Raw genomic sequence first — 6,093 nt, 5'->3', positions numbered from 1 at the left:
CACACACACAGTGTTTTAAAACGGTCTGTGCCACAGTTCCACAGTGGGTGATGTTAATATTCTTAACAGGTAAGTGCCATGACTTGGATAAAGCCAAATAAAATACCACTTAATGGAAATTCTCTCCATAATTCACATGACAGTACACCAGTCCTAGTGTAGCACACTTGCTCACCCAACCTTTTACATACACAAGTCACACCCCAATGTGTTAAATATGTAAACAACGTGTTCGCTCAGTGGCAGTTGTGACTCACACATGGTTTGAGCTCATCTTCAAACCTACCTGCTGGCTTTAAAGATATGTTGGCAGGTGCTGTAATTAAACCAGTAGGTTTCAAAAGTGTTTGTGTGATGGGTGTGTCCTGCCTGCAGGTGTAGGTGTGTATACACATACCCATGTGCTTCGTTTTGTAGAGCTGTGTGTCCAAATACCCTTTGTACAGGTACATATGCAGCAGGTGAGAATGGACATGCTTGCACATACACACATGGCCGAGACCCTTACACACCCAGTTTAGGACACACCGCTTCCACATGTAATGACTGACGATGTGGACTGTGGTTTATTTACATGGGCAATTAGACTGAGAATTCAGGTTACACAGCATCAGTGCCAGGTGAATAGAGTGTGAAGCCAGGCACACACACACAGCCTCTTATGACTCAGGTTTGGTTCCCACTAACTTGCTTAAAGGAGTATTAGACACCTTTGAAATGCTAGTGTAAAATAATGTAAGCAAAGGGGGGCCCTCTAGTGGTAGGGCTCCAGAATTGCTTACTATGCTATATATTTTCTCCTAAACAGTTTTCATTCTCTCCTAGTCACATTAGCGTTTTGGGAATAAGGGTCTCCTTGCTTCTAAAAGCCACTGCATGAACAAAACAATTATTTCCAGTGACTACTTTAAATAGAAACCATTAATCATTTAGATGCCTGACTAGCTAGTATACATGACCAAATCAACCACTCTGTGGAAGACGCACACAAAACGGGCAAACATGCTCAGATTGTGAATGACTACATTGTAGACCAAGTATGTAAACAAACTGAAAAAAGCAATTTCAAATAATCAAAGAACCATGGGCTGTATTTGTTATAAACAAGTTGCTTTTTTATTATTTAATTGAAATACATGGTCTGCTACCAGATCGGCAGCCTAAGGAGGAATCTATCAACATGCACAAACGCTTGACACTACAATGGCAGAGCAGTGGGGGAGGAGGGGAGGGTGGCTGTGATCTGTGCGTGGTGTGTTGCTGACGTACGGAAATATTTCATAACCCTGTCCAACTCCTGTTCATAAAGGGCTGAAGACTGACAAACAAGCATTGCTTCAGACAACAAAACAATACCAAATCTTGTTTGATCATACAGACACATTTACCATTTGTGTGCGCGTGCACATGCACGCCTATTGGGGTATTTGTATACATTGTATATATTTGTATAAGACTTGATTTTATGCTGAGGTGTGTGTGCGCATGTGCGTGTGTCTTTAAGGCCTACTTATCTATACCCGTCTTTGGCAGCAATCGGACCAGGAGATGAAGACGATGAAGGTTAATGTGAACAGTAGCAGGTCTGAACCTGAACCCAGTGAATGAGGTCCCCCGGGGCCAGGGCAGGTCCCTGGCTACTACAGCACTACACAGCTGAGCAGACAGCTCATTCCAAAGAGCAAGAGTAAATTCTGTAGAAGCACTGCACACCCACAGACACGGTGTGTGAAAATGCTGCAGCAAGAAAGAAAAAAAGGATTTCTATTGGTCACCATTTGCTAATGCCCGACTGGCATAACAAACAACATACAATAACATGCAGGTGTTCCTAATGTTTAAAACAAGTATACAGAGACTAAAACAAAGCAACTCTCCAGGAGTTTACAGCGGAAAGACACGCACTGTCAAAAAAATACTTTAGGGAATAAAAGGGAATAAAACTCAGGATTTTAGCAAGGCCCCACTTTACACAACTACAAGATACTTTTAAATAAAATTTATCCAGTACAAGCATCCATATAAGACATCTTTTTCTTAACCCCCCCCCAGCAAAGACACCTTGAGAGAAATAGGAAATATTGAGTATTTACTCTTTCCTTTCAGCCCTGCTAGCCACGTCACGCTCTCTCTCTAAACTAGAAAAACCCCCACAGTGGAATGATTTTGGCACAGTTATGGAAGGCTGAGGCAAAAAGCAGAAACAAAAGTCTAAAGCAAACTGCTGACCGGTGAACAGATCTGCAGTCTGGGCTGACAGCCCCTGCCCTGCACAAACACACCGCGCTTCGAAAATTAGCTCCGAATGCAGACATTTCCTTTTGACTGGTGAAAAAAAGTAAAGAAAAACAAAAAGCTGTTGATACACATCACACATGACCATACGTTAACCGAATATCTAAAAAATAAAAATAAATAAATGCACTTGAGAAGTGGGGACATCGGGGGCCATAATTTGGTAATGAGTGCCAAGTGTTGAGGGCTGATTCTGTGTTCTGGTAATTAGTGACACTGGCTCTTTGTTTCCAGTGGAGACCTTTTGAGAGAGACTCTTCACCAGTCTGCAACAGCCCATCACCAACCCCACGGCCCTTCAACACAAGACCGCATCTGTGAGCTGCCTAAGTGCACGTTCTTGATGTCAGACATCGGTGTTTTAAAAAACACTCACTGAACTGGAGTACAAGTTGTCCCTCACTGTCAGTACCACCTGAGGGCAAAAGACGGTGGCCTTGACCTACATGACCTGGATGAAGTTCAGGATGTTGCTCTCCTGGAAGTGAGATCTCGGTAGCCGTCTGAGCACGCAGAGTAGCAGCGTGGCCGTCTGGTCGCGGAGGACCACAGCACTGGACATCTGCTCAGTGTTCTCCCGCGCTGCTGGACGGTGAATAAACACCTGACCACCTCCATACAAAGACATCACTCGTAGTGTTAGGATGTAGCTGCACTCCACCTCTTTTATTTAAAAAAAAAATCCTTTATGAAGCAGAAATTAAACAGCAGCAAGTGCTGAGTCAACATGGCACAGTCTGGCGGATCCGGGTGGGTGGGGGCTCGTGGCACACAGGACTACAGTGCAAATGTGGAGTTTCAGAGTTGTAATTCACATCTTTTCTCTCCTTTTTTTTGAATGGATGTTGGCTTCACACAATGAAATCTGTTTTGCTTTTTGTTGTTTTACTAGAGGTGGGAACAAAACTAATCATTCTGGTTTTCCGGAGTTCTGGCTCAGGCATTACATCCAAAAAGTACCCAAAATTCTGACGAGTCCATGCTTGCCGTCTGGAGACCGAGTGACACCCCCCGCCCCCCCTTCTCAAGCCTTCTCTCTCTCGCATTTCTGACATGTCCTGCTACCTCCAAACAAAATTTGTATTTATAAGCCTTTCAGTTGTAGGGAAGGACACAATTAGCTGTGGCCCTGACCTCTGACCTCTCAGCAAACTCAGAGCTGTATATTAACCACACCGCCATTTCACCCGGGAATAAAATGGCTCAAAATGACCTCAGAGGACTGTGCGTGAGAGAGGGGTTGTATACTTAAGGGCACCAGGGCATTGTGGGTAAAGGAGGCAGCAAGCTTCCTGCAGCCATAGACCCGCAGAGGAAAAAAGCAGGGCTGAAGTCCGGGATCGGCATCGGTGGTGGAGGGGACGGACTGAGGCATAACTGACCGTCTACAGCATGCGCACAACACTGTGCCCTGCGTCTTACACACCCCACCAAGGCTTGGTGTTAAAACCTGTACACGAGTCATTTTTCAAAGCCAGTGTACTGGGAACATTTGAGAGGTTTTAGGGGAGGGAATTTAGCAGAAGTGCAACTGGAAACTAAACAGCACCAGAGATCTGTACTACCACCAACACACACACAGACAGGTGTGCATCTATCTCTCCCTCCCCAGGACGCATGTATAGGAAACATGGAAAAAGCAATTACATTTTTTTTTTCCAAAAAAAAAAAAAAAAAAAAAGTTTAGAAATTTTAAAAAGTAATTATTTAAGTGCAACAAGAGATATACAAATAAAAACCATCCTTTGGACTGACATGAAACTCCACGACAGCTCTGACCCCACAGAGCAGGGCAACGCTGACCACAGAGGCCGTGACTGCGCAGGAGTGAGCAGAGCGTGAAGGGCTCTCCGACACCCCTGCCTGGGCAACAGACAGAGCCATGCTGTTCCTGCCAACCCTTACAGTATATAAGCGTTAACTAACCAACTGACACACATCCCATATTGCTTTGAAATTTAGAGTTCCAGAGAACAGTAGACACCAACACCGTCGATGCCATCATTAATATCGCAGTATTCAGCCATCATACAGACACAGACGTGAACATATTAGTGTTATGTTTGAAAGCGACCTCAATGTAATGGGGAAAAAGAACAGAAGAAAGAACAGCGAACACCCCCAGTCCCAGCGGAGAGCACAGGACATTGTACAGAACAGGTTATTTTCCAATCACGGCTGCTGCTGTGATGATGAATGGCTTTATTTTGCAATCACAGGGCATGAGGGGCGGAATTATACGAACACAGGTTTGCTGACAGTGGATCCTGATTGGTGGTGCACTTCTAAAGTCTGCAGCGGCAACCGTTGACTACTTACGAAGCGGCACATGCCACCGAAACGCGGCTTTAGTTCGGTCAGGCCTCCGTGTTGACTGGCGACATCCGTCACTGCTGGGAATACAAGCGTCCAATTATAGATGCAGAAATATGCCACCACGCCTCTCAGGAGGTCCACACAGGTTCGCTCTCTTGCTATCTGTGCAAAGGCTGCAAGTGCTTGTAAGTGAAGGTTATCTCCATAGAGATGCCCAGTCCGTTACACGGTTGTGACCAGCATGGTCCTCCGAGCCCCTCGAGTGCACGCCATTCCGTGAGCTGCGTGTGAAGCACGTTCTGGGATGCAGTGGGCACTGTGCATGCATTAACCATGCCGCACTCACATTAAGCCAGTTCCACACCAGTGGGGATATTTCGTTCCCAGTAAATGAGGCAGTGGTGAACTGTTTCAGGAGCAAATTCCAAAGTGAAAGACAGACAGACAGACAGTGAACGTTTATAGAGGCACGATGGACATAAAAAGGCATCACTACTACAAACAGAGCTTTGATTGTTTTTCGTTTTCTGCTGGACACTGAGGATGTGCAAAGCTGCTGTGAGTTGCTAAAAGTGTGTGTGTTTATACACAGATATATATATATATATATCTATCTATATATATATATAGATATATATATATATATATATCTATCTATATAGATATATATATATATCTCTATATATATAGATATCTATATATATATATATAGATATATATATATCTCTATATATATAGATATCTATATATATATATATCTCTATATATATATATATATCTATATATATCTATATATATATCTATATATATCTATATATCTATAGATATAGATATATATATATAGATATATATATATATATATATATATATATAGATATAGATATAGATGTGGACTGTGGACAGACAATGAATAAATGTGCAACAATCCCAATTAATTTCTGAACTAGAAAACACCATGAGAAGGAAAAAAAAAAATCGAAACAGATGCTGATCAAAAACAATTTGCTCCTTGCTGATGGCATGAACCCAAACTCAGATACCCAGCATGCATCTCTCATTGCAGAGGTACTAAAGGGGTCCGTCCAAAATGGTGCATCCTCCCTGAAGCACTCCCCACCTCCATGTCCTGCTCTGTAGTTACAGTCATGTAACCAAGCCCCTGATGGTGACATGTAAGGGAGAAAAACAGCCAATGGTCAGAAGAGAAAGAGCACCCTTCCTTTTCTCTCTCTTTTTTCCAGAGCCACAGTTTAGAAGTGATGAAGGCCATGGCAGGTGCAGGGGGCGGAGCCAGGACAGACTACGAGATATAGGAGGAGCCAGGATCCATGAGAGCATGGGTGGGCGGAGCCAGCTCGTGGAGGAGAGACGCTGGGATCCTGGGATGGCGGAGATGAAGCCTGAGTACACGTCAGCAGCGTCACACGCAGGACCTGCACAGAGGAAGGCCGATGAAAACACGCAGTAATTAACCACACCACA

At 43.9% G+C, this 6,093-nt stretch overlaps 1 protein-coding gene across 3 annotated transcripts in view; it reads right to left on the bottom strand.

The window, feature by feature from the left end:
- Positions 1-5,477: 5,477 nt before the first annotated feature.
- The window catches only part of luzp1 (leucine zipper protein 1), a 36,075-nt gene continuing 35,459 nt past the window's right edge, over positions 5,478-6,093 (bottom strand). For all 3 annotated transcript variants that reach the window (XM_035532969.2, XM_035532968.2, XM_035532970.2), the window contains one exon: positions 5,478-6,044. The gene's annotated coding sequence lies outside the window, so the exon portion shown is untranslated. The remainder of the gene's footprint in view (positions 6,045-6,093) is intronic.

The sequence above is a fragment of the Electrophorus electricus genome, chromosome 10 (assembly GCF_041902795.1).
Source record: "Electrophorus electricus isolate QZ-2024a chromosome 10, ASM4190279v1, whole genome shotgun sequence".
NCBI lineage: Eukaryota > Metazoa > Chordata > Actinopteri > Gymnotiformes > Gymnotidae > Electrophorus > Electrophorus electricus.
Note: the sequence above shows the minus strand (reverse complement) of the source record. Positions and strands in the feature narration are given on the sequence as shown.